The sequence below is a fragment of the Schistocerca gregaria genome, chromosome 3 (assembly GCF_023897955.1).
Source record: "Schistocerca gregaria isolate iqSchGreg1 chromosome 3, iqSchGreg1.2, whole genome shotgun sequence".
Classification (NCBI taxonomy): domain Eukaryota; kingdom Metazoa; phylum Arthropoda; class Insecta; order Orthoptera; family Acrididae; genus Schistocerca; species Schistocerca gregaria.
Window position 1 is genome coordinate 571435573 of NC_064922.1, and position 14061 is coordinate 571449633.

The following is a 14061-nucleotide window of genomic DNA, read 5'->3' on the forward strand; positions in this document are numbered from 1 at the left end:
ATCTACCCGACTCTTTCAGTAATCTGTGAAAGGTTCTCGTATTACTTTAAAAGAACAAAGGCCAGTCGGTGTGGCCGAGCGGTTCTAGGCGCTTCAGTCTGGAACCGCGCGACCGCTTCGGTCGCAGGTTCGAATCCTGCCTCGGGCACGGTTGTGTGTGATGTCCTTCGGTTAGTTAGGTTTAAGTAGTTCTAATTTCTAGGAGCTCTAGGGGACTAATGACCTGAGATGTTAAGTCCCATAGTGCTCAGACCCATTTCAAAACAACAAATTTCGGAGACCCTGCAGTATGCTGTACTATATTCAAAACTAAAATAAATCTCGTGTGGTCTAAACTTACGTCGCGAAAGAAGTACATATTGAGATATGCGCCATTCTGCCTCTTGTTATCCTCCAGTGTGTTTAGGCTCCGGGAAGTGCTCAATATGGTTACCACTCAAGCTTACACATACTTTACTACAGCTGCCCAACGAACAACGGACTCATGTGAACAAATCTGGCTTGACATTTTATTTTTGGAACAAGTCTCTGCTGCAATATTGATTTATCTAGACACAATGATTACGAGTTACTCAAGCTCACTTCGGTGTTTTTTTGTCATTATCTAGGGTACGTCTTAATTGGTATTACAAGGTCCATGTTGCATCTTGGAGCATAAGTATCATTCGTCTTTCTGTTATGTTGTGGTCATGTTATTTTTAAAATGTTTTATCTCTGTGATCTCAGTAAAATTATTTTGATAGATTTTGGCAGCTACGCCTTCAGTGATGCTATATGTTTACAATACTGCAGCAGAAATCAGCACAAAAAATCATCGTTCTCATACAATATGTGATCAAAAGTACCCGTTCACCCCCAAAAACATACTTTTTCATATTCGGCGCATTGTACTGCCACCTACTACCAACGACCTCAGTAGTCATTAGACATCGTGAGAGAGCAGAATGGGGCGCTCCGCGGAACTCACGGACTCCGAACGTGGCCAAGTGATTGGGTGTCACTTGTCTCATACGTCTGTACAAGAGATTTCCGCACTCCTAAACAGCACAAAAACGTACAGGCCGACCTCGTCTGTTGACTAACAGAGACCGCCGACAGTTGGAAAAGCTCGTAATGTGTAATAGGAAGACATCTGTCCAGTTCCTCACACAGGACTTCCAAACTGCATCGAGATCCACTGCAAGTACTATGACAGTTAGGCGGGAGGTGAGAAAACTTGGATTTCATGGTCGAGCGGCTCGTCATAAGCCACACATCATGCCAGTAAATGTCAAATGAAGCCTTGCTTGGTGTAAGGAGCGTAAACGCTACACGACTGAACGGTGGAAAAACGATGTGTGGAATGAGGAATCACAGCACACGATGTGCCGATCCGACGGCAGGGTATGGGTATGGCGAATGCCCGGTGAACGTAATCTGCCAGCGTATATAGTGCCAACAGTAAAATTCAGAGGCGGTGGTGTTATGGTGTGGTCGTGTTTTTCATGGAGATGGCTTGCACTCGTTGTTTTCCGTGGCGCTATCACAGCACAGGCCGACATCGATCTTGTAAGCACCTTCTTGCTTCCCACGGTTGAAGAGCAATTCGGGGATAGTGACTGCATCTTTCAACACGATCGAGCACCTGTTCATAATGCACGGCCTGTGGTGGAGTAGTTATAGGACAATAGCATCTCTGTAATGGACTGGCCTGCACAGAGTCCTGACATGAATCCTATTGAACGACTTTGGGATGTTTTAGAACGCTGGCTTCGTGCCAGGCCTCACCAACATCTCCTCAGTCTCCTCAGTGCAGCATTCCGTGAAGAATGGGTGCCATTCCACAAGAAACCTTCCAGCACCTGATTGGACGTATGCCTGCGAGAGTGGAAGCTGTCATCCAGGCTAAGGGTGCGCCAGCACAATATTGAATTCTAGCATTACTGATGGAGCACGCCACGAACTTGTAAGTCATTTTCAGCCAGGTGTCTGGATACTTTTGACTACATAGTGCATATGCTGCAGAACCACTGGGAACTGTTGAATGTAGGAGAGCGCTATCGTCGGATTTGGTCACAGGCATGGGACTCAGGCTCCTGTAAAGTGTACACCTTGTCAATCGGTGTGGAATTTACAATATCTGTAAATACGCACAAAGCCGAAAGTATAAGGGATTAGAATCAGGTGAGGGACAGACCACGCTACTGTACTTCTTTGACCAACTCCTTGCTCATTAAATGTTTGTGTTTGGGTACTGTCATAAGAGGTGCAAAAATGCGTTGGTGCTTGACCACACCCCTTGCGTAGCGTTCTCGAATAACACGGATAATCTATAACACAGAAACGGGTAATAACCAGTGCCTGTTAATTTTTCGATAAACTGTGCACCCCTTGAGTCTATCGCCCACAGTCCCAGCCTACAAACTGATACTAAACCGAACCTAATGTTTTTCTTTTACAGTCTCTCGGTGACTTCATCTGACCACACGTTCCCCTCTCATGATTAATTTTCCACGTCAATAACGTTCAAGCTTACATCACTCGTCCTTGCAGTGACGCATTAACCCCAAGTGTAGTCACCGAAGAACGGCAGGTTTATTCTAAAAAAAAAAAAAAAAGAAAAAGACGTATTTCATATGATGTTAGGCTTTCGTGGGTGGAGTCAGTTGTTACAAAGTTATTTGAGTTTGTATACAGAGGCATATTACGCATGCCGTTGAAGTCCACTTGTTTATTAGTGGCCAAAATGGTGGTTCATCATGCTACAATATGATGAAGTGTAAAACATAGAAGAATTTTAGAAAATATTTCCGTTTGTCATTCAAATTTTACAATTTCGGTATAAAACAGCGAGCGTATGTACAGCTTATTTGCTTCTGCCACCAGGAAGCTCGTATGTTTCTTCTAGAAATATTTTTGTATCACTTCCGTAAATGAATACTTTAAAGTTAAATCACACGTGGTTATGCTCTTTGGCATATTTAGCTCACTTTTCGTGCAAGTATCCGATAGAGAACACTGCATATGCACTACCCAAACCTTTAAAACCTCTATTACCTCTCATATTCCTTAAACGCCACTGACTTGCATAAGGAGCTACATCATTTATCCAGCATAGGGTGTGAGATGTGTAAGGGAGACTGAATCCGCCGAGATCACTTGGAAAACCTTTCTCTGATGCATAGACGTGTCAACCAATTATATTTCCTAACACTACTATAAAGACTGTTTTGGTAGAGCCATCACCATTTTCAATAAACATTTTAAAAAAATTTAATTTGCTAGATTTACAGCGCATTTACACATCGAACAAATGTGCCTTTTCACAAATACTTTTTTTACAGTCTTTCTCGGAATTTGTTAAACATAATCAATACAAATATGTATTATTTAATATGTAAACATAACATTTTATTTGATCTCTATTGTTAATTACGAATACCTGTGGCCACTTCAGCATACTAGTTAAATCGAGATAGCTAACATTCGATTACGCCGTGCTTGGCAACGCAGAACCTGATTCCACAGAAAAGTTAAGTCTCTAAGTTCTCGTCGACGTCAAGGTCCCTAACTTCTGAGGTTTGACCAGAATCTGTTTATGGAAGCATTCCGGCATTCTCACGAAGTGATTTGGACCCTATGCACAGTTTTTATCAGAGAGTCTGGAGCAGAATTTGAGCATACTCGTTCTGAATGATACTTCTGTGTTCTAACCACTAAGATTTCATTAAGTGCTGTAGGATTTGAGCATACTCGTTCTGAATTATATTTCTGTGTTCTAACCACTAAGATTTCATTAAGTGCTGTAGTATTTGAAATGCGCTTCGTAAGACATTTTAGAGAGAATTTTCAACGAACATCAAATTACGCATTCTGATATATGTGATATCTGCGTCCTCAAACAGCGAGGTCGATAGTGAGAGATATACTTCAACTGCGGTGTGAGTGCACGGTTGCTGACAGACGTGCGAGACCACGAACTACCAGTAGTCTTCTGTTGGTGTGTGTTCCAACTTTACTATGACGCTGCGTAGTCTGGTTTTGTGAACTATCAAGTGATGATTGTATGTCCATCCTTGTTGTGCAAAAAAGAAGGTTTGTTGGACTTAAGCAGGAGAATGAAAATGGCATGAGAGGAAATCCTGCTTGTTGAACCTTAATTAAAAATTCATCATATAATAACTGTATTTCCCGTTCGATGACATACTTGTTTACAAGGGAAACTCCAGAAACTCCAGCGAGAGTCACTGCTGTGTATCTGTGTATCTCCGACAAATGGAATACTAAACCATGGTGGATAGCAGAATCTTTGACTAGCTGCTAACGTACACACGTGTGTCTGTCTGCTGTTCCAAATGGTGATTTTAAGCAACTGTTCCAGTTAATGAACTTGGCTGTTTTATAATCTAATTCACAAGAATCACTGTAATCTATTTCATTTCAGCGCACAAGTTATGATTCCCATGTTATCGAGTTAAATAGGGCAACTTCGACGGGATGGCGAGCTTGTTAAACGGTTACAGTGCGGCGCTGCAATCACTTGTGAAAACTGAAGCTGCCAACGTACACGGAAATGGGTGCGGTACTGAAACTTCCGCGACTCAGTCGCCTCACCATACACCGGCTGCACCAACTGAAAATTTGATCTCACCAGAACAAGCTTCCATCATCGACAATGCTCGCAATACAGTAATAGCTGACTATGTAAAATCTGCAAGTGACATAATTTTTATCATCAATATTGTGCCCTGCTAGCGCATATCTGGATGCAGTATTTGTATTTATAATAGAATAGTTGAAAATGTATACACATTAGTACAAGAGGGTGATTTGTGTTTTAAGGAGACGCCAGTGAGCCGTTTTAAAGGTACCAGTACATAAGTTGTCTTTTCTAATATATTTCCATTTATTAGTAATACTATAACACTTAACAAAAACCGAGCGAGGGGGCATAGTGGCTAGCACACTGGACTCGCATTCGGGAGGACGACGGTTCAATCCCGCGTCCGGCCATCCTGATTTATGTTTTCCGCGATTTCCCTAAATCGCTCCAGGCAAATGCCGGGGTGGTTCCCTCCCATCCTTCCCTAATCCGATGAGACCGATGACCTCGCTGTCTGGTCTCCGTCTCCTTCCCCACACAACCAAACGAACAACTTAACAACATGTCGAAATGGAGATGTATAGTAGGGCACATCAGAGATATTACAACCGGCTCCAGGGTTCAGCGATGCTCTCATATAAAACCACTTCGTCGCACTGTTCAGTAGGTATTCGACAATTTAAGCAAAACTCCATACAGGACACTGAATGCCTAAGAAGGCAATCATTTCAGTATATTACCATCATTGCAAAGGTGTTGGTTATATCAAAAAAGATTGCTCCAAATTACTGACTGTTCAGAATGATGAAACCGAATTTCGTGCTCTCGTACATAATACTACTACACTAAAGTTCGTACCATTGGTATAAGAAGCACCTTCTAACACAGTCTGGAAAAGACTAACATACATCTGACTCATCTACTACACACATAAAAAAAATTTTTGCATCACCTCGGTCCCAACAGTTGCGGAACCTGTAGAGAAAATTGGAATACAGATCAGCATAAACATCATTTCCGTCCTTTTTTATTCCTCATGAAAACCACATATTTGCATTTTGTACCACCATAGAGCGACGATCAACTTTATATGTTCATTCCATTTTAAATCACTCCTAATGCGTACTCCCAGATAATTTATGGAATTAACTGCTTCCAGTTGCTGACCTGCTATATTGTAGCTAAATGATAAGGGATCTATCTTTCTATGTATTCGCAGCACATTACACTTGTCTACATTAAGATTCAATTGCCATTCCCTGCACCATATGTCAATTTACTGCAGATCCTCCTGCATTTCAGTACAATTTTCCATTGTTACAACCTCTCGATATATCACAGCATCATCCGCAAAAAGCCTCCGTGAACTTCCGATGTCATCCACAAGGTCATTTATGATATTGTGAATAGCAACGGTCCTACGACACTCCTCTGGTACACACCTGAAATCGCTCTTACTTCGGAAGACTTCTATCCATTGAGAATGACATGCTGCGTTCTGTTGACTAGGAACTCTTCAATCCAGTCACACAATGGGTCTGATAATCCATATGCTCTAACTTTGTTCATTAAACGACTGTGTGGAACTGTATCGAACGCCTTGCGAAAATCAAGGAACACGGCATCTACCTGTGAACACGTGTCTACGGCCCTTTGAGTCTCTTGGACGAATAGCGCGAGCTGGGTTTCACATGACCGTCTTTTTCGAAATCCATGCTGATACCTACAGAGTAGACTTCTAGTCTCCAGAAAAGTCATTATACTGTAACATAATACGTGTTTCAAAATTCTACAACTGATCGACGTTAGAGATATAAGTCTACAGTTCTGCACATCTGTTCGACGTCCCTTCTTGAAAACGGGGATGACATGTGCACTTTTCCAATCCTTTGGAACACTACGCTCTGCTAGAGACTTACAGTACACCGCTGCAAGAAAGGGGGCAAGTTCCTTCGCGTACTCTGTGTAAAATCGAACTGGTATCCCATCAGGTCCAGCGACCTTTCCTCTTTTGAGCGATTTTAATTGTTTCTCTATTCCTCTGTCGTCTATTTCGATATCTACCATTTTGTCATCTAGAGAAGGAACTACAGTTCAGTCTTCCTCTGTGAAACAGCTTTGGAGAAAGACATTTAGTATTTCGGCCTTTAGTCTGTCATCCTCTGTTTCAGTAACATTTTGGTCACAGAGTGTCTGGACAATTTGTTTTGATCCACCTACAGCTTTGATATAAGACCAAAGTTTCTCTTACGATTTTCTACCAAGTCAGTACATAGAACTTGTTTTTCGAATTCTTTGAACGCCTCTCGCATAGCCCTCCTCACACTACATTTCGCTTCGCGTAATTTTTGTTTGTCTGCAAGGCTTTGGCTATGTTTATGTTTGCTGTGAATTTCCCTTTGCTTCCGCAGCAGTTTTCTAACTATGTTGTTGTACCACGGTGGCTCTTTTCCATCTCTTACGATCTTGCTTGGCACATACTCATCTAACGCATATTGTACGATGGTTTTGAACTTTGTCCACTGATCCTCAACACTATCTGTACTTGAGACAAAACTTTTGAGTTGAGCCTTCAGGTACTCTGTAATCTGCTTTTTGTCACTTTTGCTAAACAGAAAAATCTTCCTACCTCTTTCAATATTTCTATTTACCGCTGAAATCATCGATGCAGTAACCGTTTTATGATCGCAGATTCCCTGTTCTGCGTTAACTGTTTCAAATAGTTCGGGTCTGTTTGTCACCAGAAGGTCTAATATGTTATCGCCACGAGTCGGTTCTCTGTTTAACTGCTCAAGGTAGTTTTCAGATAAAGCACTTAAAAAAATTTCACTGGATTCTTTGTCCCTGCCACCCGTTATAAACGTCTGAGTCTCCCAGTCTGTATCCGGCAAATTAAAATCTACACCCAGAACTATAACATGGTGGGGAAATCTACTCGAAATATTTTCCAAATTATCCTTCAGGTGCTCAGCCACAATAGCTGCTGAGCCAGGGCTCCTATAGAGACATCCAATTACTATGTCTGAGCCTGCTTTAACCGTGACCTTCACCCAAATTATTTCACATTTCGGATCTCCGTCAATTTCCCTCGATACTATTGCACTTGTTATCGCTATAAACACGCCTCCTCCTTCACTGCTCAGCCTGTCTCTGCGGTATACATTCCAATCTGAGTTTAGGATTTCATTACCGTTTACGTCTGGTTTCAGCCAACTTTCTGTCCCTAATACTATATGGGCATTGTGACAGTTTATTAATGAGATCAGTTCTGGGATCTTTCTATAGACGCTCCTGCAGTTAGTTTACTATTAGCACATTAATATTGTTATTCCAAGTTGCATTTTGCCTACTCCTACCTTGCCGCGTCTCAGGAGGCGTCTTGTCGGGCCTAGGGAGGGAATTCTCTAGCCTAAACCACATGTGCACTCCACGCATACTCCGCTACCCTTGTAGCCGCTTCCTGCGTGTAGTGCACGCCTGAACTATTCAGGGGGACCCTCCATTTCTCCACCCGATAGCGGAGGTCGAGAAAATTGTACCCCAGATTTCCGCTGAATCGTCTGAGCCTCTGGTTTAAGCCTTCTATTCGGCTCCAAACCAGAGGACCGCGATCGGTTTTGGGAACGATACTACAAATAGTTAGCTCAGATTCCACCCCGCGAGCGAGGCATTCCGCCTTTACCAATTCCGCCAACCGCCTGTACGAACTGAGGATGACCTCTGAACCCAGACGGCAGGAGTCATTGGTGCCGACATCAGCAACAATTTGCAGTCCGGTTCACCCATTGCTCTCTATCGCCGTCGGCAGGGCCTCCTCCACATCTCGGATGAGACCCCTGGCAAGCAGACAGAGTGAACACTGGCCTTCTTCCCGGACCTTTCCGCTATTTCCCTAAGGGGCTCCATCACCCGCCTAACGTTGGAGCTCCCAATAACTAATAAACCCCTCCCCCCGTGTGCCTGCTCCGACCTTGCTGAAGGAGCGGCCACGTGCCCTCTGACAGGCAGAGCGGGCGATGCCACACGGCCAGCTTTCACATTTACCCTCCACCTCGTGCGGCGCGAACGCCGCTGAACCCGCCACTGCCCTTGGGGAGATGGTGGCCCAATAGCGCCCGGTACCTGCGAAGATGTCTCGACATCAGGGACAGTGGGTACAGCGTGTAACACCTGGGGTGTACCGTGCGACGCACCAGACTCCCCACTGCCGCTAAACTCCGAGGCAGCAGCCTGAAGACGGCTGACCGCGGCCATCAACACGGTCAGCTGTTCGCGAACAATGGCCAGCTCCTCCTGCGTCCGTACACAGCAGTCACACATCCACACATTCCTCGACTTGTGCCAAAGGGTTGTTTGGTTTCGGGTCCCGATGAATAGGTCAGGTGTCCACTATACGCAGTAGGTGTCTACACGGGCAGCAGGGGCTATGTGGCGTGCACTGGGCGGTTTTTTAGGTTAGAGGGTCTCGAAAAAACGCAAGAAGGGCTTCAGTCATAAAGGATACAGGCCGAACACAAGAAGAACGTAGATACCGGAACCACTAGTATAACAGTTGTAAATTGCCGTAGTTGTGTACCAGAGCTCCAAGCACTAACAAAAAGCACTGATGCTCAGATCGTTATAGGCACTGAAAGTTGGCTAAAGCCTGATATAAGCTCAACCGAAATTTTTGGGAAGAACCTGACGGTGTTCCGAAAGGATAGGCTAAATACGGTTGGCGGTGGCGTTTTTGTTGCTGTTAGAAGTAGTTTATCTTGTCGCAAAATTGAAGTAGATACTTAGTATGGGCAGAAGTCATTGTTGGCAACCGGAATAAAATAATAGTAGGATATTACCGACTTACCAATTCAGATGATACAGTTGTTGAAAGGTTCAAACAAAACTTGAGTTTGATTTCAAACATGTATCCGACTCATACGATAATAATTTGTGGTGACTTTAATTTACGCTCGACATCTTGGCGAAAATGCGTGCTTAATTCCGGATTTACGCATAAAATATCATCCGAAATTGTGCTAAACGAATTCTCTGAAAATTATTTCGAGCAGTTAGTTCATGATCCCACGCGAATAGCGCACGGTTGGAAAATACACTTCACCTCTTAGCAACAAAATAATCCTGAGTTAATAACGAGCATCATAACTGATAAAGGGATTCGTGAACGCAGAGCTGTCGTAGCGAGACTGAATATTGTAATTCCCAATTCCTCCAAAAATCAGCGAAAAATATACCTACTCAAAAAAGCAGATAAAAATTCAATTGACGCCTTCCTGAGAGACAATCTCCACTCATTCCAAATTAATAATATAAGTGTAGTCCAGATGTGGCTTGAATTCATAGAAATAGTATCGGCAGCAATTTTGAGATTTACACCAAATACATTAACAAACGTTGGAGCTGATTCTCCTTGGTACACAAAACAGGTTAGAACACTGTTGTAGAAACAACGAAACAAACATGCCAAATTTAAACAGACCAAAATCCCCAAGATTGGCGATCTTTTACAGAAGCTCGAAATTTAGCGCTGACTTCAATGCGAGATGCTTATAACAGTTTCCACAACGATTTTTTTCTGGAAACCTGGCAGAAGATCCAAAGAGATTCTGGTCGTATGTGAAGTATGACAGCGGCAAGAAACAATCAGTGCCTTCTCTGCGCGTTAGCAATGGAGATACTATCGAAGACAGTGCTGCCAAAGGAAAGTTACTAAACACAGCCTTCCGAAATGCTTTTAAAAAATAAGACGAAGTAAATATTCCAGTATTCGAATCGAGAACAACTGCCAACATGATTAACGTAGAAGTAAATATCCTCGGAGTAGTGAAGCAACTTAAATCACTTAATGAAAGCAAGTCTTCTGGTCCAGGCTGTATACCAATTAGGTTCCTTTCGGAGTATGCTCATGATACAACCGTTCGCTCGACGAAAGATCAGTACACAGAGACTGGAAAATTGCACAGGTCACACCAATATTCAAGAAAGGTAGTAGGAATAATCCACTAAATTACAGGCCCATATCGTTAATGTCGATATGCAGCAAGATTTTGGAACATATATTGTGTATAAACATTACGAATCACCTCGAAGAAAACTGTCTATTGACACACAGTCAGCTTGGGTTTAGAAAACATCGTTCCTGTGAAAAACGACGGGCTCTTTATTCACATGGAGTGTTGAGTGCTACTGACAAGGGATTTTAGATCGAGTCCGTATTTCTGGATTTCCAGAAGTCTTTCGACACTGTACCATACAAGCAGATTGTAGTGAAATAACGCGCTTATGAAATATCGTCTTAGTTATGTGACTGGATTTGTGATTTCCTATCAGAGAGGTCACAGTCATAAAAAAAAACAGAAGTGATTTCTGGCGTTCCGCAAGGTAGCGTTATAAACCATTTGCTATCCCTTATCTATATAAACGATTTGGGAGACAATCTGAGCAGCCGTCTTAGGTTGTTCGCAGATGACGCTGTCGTTTATCGACTAATAAAGTCACCAGAAGATCAAAACAAATGGCAAAACGATTTAGGAAACATATCTGAATGGTGTGAAAATTGGCAGTTGACCCTAAATGACAAAAAGTGCGAGGTCATCCACATGAGTGCTAAAAGGAATTCGTTAAACTTCGGTTACACTATAAATCAGTCTAATCTAAAAGCCGTAAATTCAGCTAAATACCCAGGTATTACAATTACGAACAACTTAAATTGGTAGGAACACACAGAAAATGTTGTGGAGAAAGCTAACCAAAGACTTCGTTTTATTGGTAGGACACTTAGAAAGTGTAACAGATCTTCTAAGGAGACTGCTTACACTACGCTTGTCCGTCCTCTTTTAGAATACTGCTGCGCAGTGTGGGATCCTTACCAGACAGGACTGACGGAGTGCATCGAAAAAGTTCAAAGAAGGGCAGCAAGTTTTGCATCATCGTGAAATATGGGAGAGAGTGTCACAGAAAAGATATAGGATTTGGGCTGGACATCATTAAAAGACAGGCGTTTTTCGTTGAGACGGAATCTTGTTGCTAAATTCCAATCACCAACTTTCTCCTCCGAATGCGAAAATATTTTGTTGACGCCGACCTACATAGGGAGAAACGATCACCACGATTAAGTAAGGGATATCAGGGCTCGTACGGAAAGATATAGGTGTTCGTTCTTTCCGCGCGCTATACGAGATTGGAATAATAGAGAATTGTGAAGGTAGTTCGATGAACCCTCTGCCAGGCACTTAAACGTGATTTGCAGTGTATCTATGTAGATGCAGATGTAGACATGCTACGAACCAACGGAACGGTAGATGATGTAGCTTTTACACAGACAGATATGTAGGAAATAGCAAACAAGACTCGTGGTGAAAATGGCGTTATTTAAACGATCCTTCTTTCATTGCGTAGCGTTTTTTCCAACTGTCTTACCGCTTCATGTAACAGTTGCCTAGAGATCACTTATTTTCCGAGATTGTGGAAAAGAGCGAAAATAGTATCTGTTTTCAAACATGGTAAAGAAAACAGCATGGATGTGTCCAAAATTTCTCCCACCAGTTTTCTGTAAACGGAGAGAAAAAGTATAGGAAAAGTCAATAAATAGAATTATGCACCATGTTTCTTCTACGTATCTCCTAAGCATCTCCTGAGCAGCAGTCAGTATGGATTTACTCCACAGAAGCGAACAGTCGATGCATTTTTAAATGTTAAGAACTTCGTAGAGGAAAGCACATCACATGGTCAGTCTTGATGTTCAGGAAGCTTTTGACGCAGCTTGATGGCCAAACATCCGTAAAGCGCTACTGGAATTTAAATTCATAGGAACCTATATAACCTGGCAAAAAACTATTTGAGTGATGGAACAGCAGTGTTGGGATTTAATAGCGTGAAATTAGAAAAGAAAGTGATGAATGGTTGACCACAGAAGTCTTGCTGTAGCATAGGTTTTTGGAATATCCAGTATACTTCTGTGCTTAATTTGGATTGTACAGCTAACACAAAAAAGAGAGCATTTGCATATGACTTAATTGTACTGACCAAAGCAAATCTGTCTTTATTGCTGAGGAGCTTTGCAATAGAGAAACGGAAAAAACTCATAGCTTGGGCCCAAAACAACAAAAGGCGCAAAACAACAGAATCCGTTTGAACAAGCAAAAATCGAAAGTAAAGTTAATAACAAGCAGAAAGCGTAACGACAAAGAAACAGTATCGTTCTCAACAACAATGTTACGCATCAAGCTGAACGATTAAAACACTTGGCTATAAGTACTGATTCTAAATTTATGTTTAATGAACATGTACAATACAGGACTTATTCATTCTTTATCTAAATCAGCAAGGCTCAGCTGAGGACTTGGTACAGTAGCCATGAAAGTAATTTACAAACAATTTACTACCAATATTGGCACAAGCAGCTTCTGTTTGGATTCATGCACTGGGATGCAAATATAACTGTATCAAGATTCGAAGAATCTAGCGCTCGATCAACACAAAGATTCTTAAGGCTTACAGAAGGGGCGTAATGAAGCGTTGTGCATTATAACAAGCCTTACAGCAATAATTACTACACTCCAGGCAATAGCTGAAGAATACAAAACTTAAAAAAAATTGAATACGCGGCCAGATCCAGCAACTAAAGTATCTTTAGAATTAAGTTACAAACTCAAGAAATAACCAACAGAAGTTCATATGCCGATGGAAGTTATCACAAACAATGTCAAGGAGCATGTTGAATAAATGAAATGAAAAAAAGGAAAAAATCCCTGGTGGCTAAAAGGTCCTAACTGGAGGTGAAGACATCAAAGCTAGATATCCTTTTAAAGTGAGGCAACTCAATATTTAAGAAGTTGTCATGCATACGGAAGGAGAGTTCAGATTCCCTTGCAATGAACAAGATTTAGATTTTCTGTAGTTTCCTAAAATCCTTTAGGATGAATTCAGTGGTGATTCATTTGCAAGGGGCACGGCTGCTGTCCTTTCTCGTCTATGAAACTAGCACATAGAACCTGAACTTGTTAGAAGGGACATTACATAAGAATTAGTAATTTTTCGGTCTTACAGGCCCTACGTCTAAAGAAATACATGACTGAAAAAATTACTGAATGCAATGAAGATACTCTTTCAGCCATTTTCGTGTAATTTAAAGAACTTCCAGAACACAATATAGGGTGGAATCTATTCACCCGAATGCATTTGAGTAAAGTGCGTTCAGTTTGAAAGGATCCACCGCCAAAACGTAAATGCAGTTTTGAACTAAAAGATAGACTTTCACTGCAGTGGTGAGAAATTTTCATCTTGCTCGAAACTGACTATTGTTCCTTCGTTAAGTCAGAACTCTTACGGAGTCAGCGCTTTCATACTTTTTGCGTGGTTATTACTCACTTCGTCAGACAGAGCTTTGAGTCTCGGTTTTTAATGTCAACTATCAGTACGTCACGACTCAGAAGTTCTCGTTCTTTATTATCCACCAATAGAGAAATGAAACTGAGAATCTT

The 14061-nt window shown here is 42.0% G+C and overlaps 1 protein-coding gene across 3 annotated transcripts in view; it reads right to left on the minus strand.

Annotated features, from left to right (window-relative positions):
* Window positions 1-14061, minus strand: part of LOC126354246 (potassium voltage-gated channel protein Shab) — a 1056422-nt gene that overhangs the window by 1011089 nt on the left and 31272 nt on the right. The gene's annotated exons all lie outside the window — the stretch shown is intronic.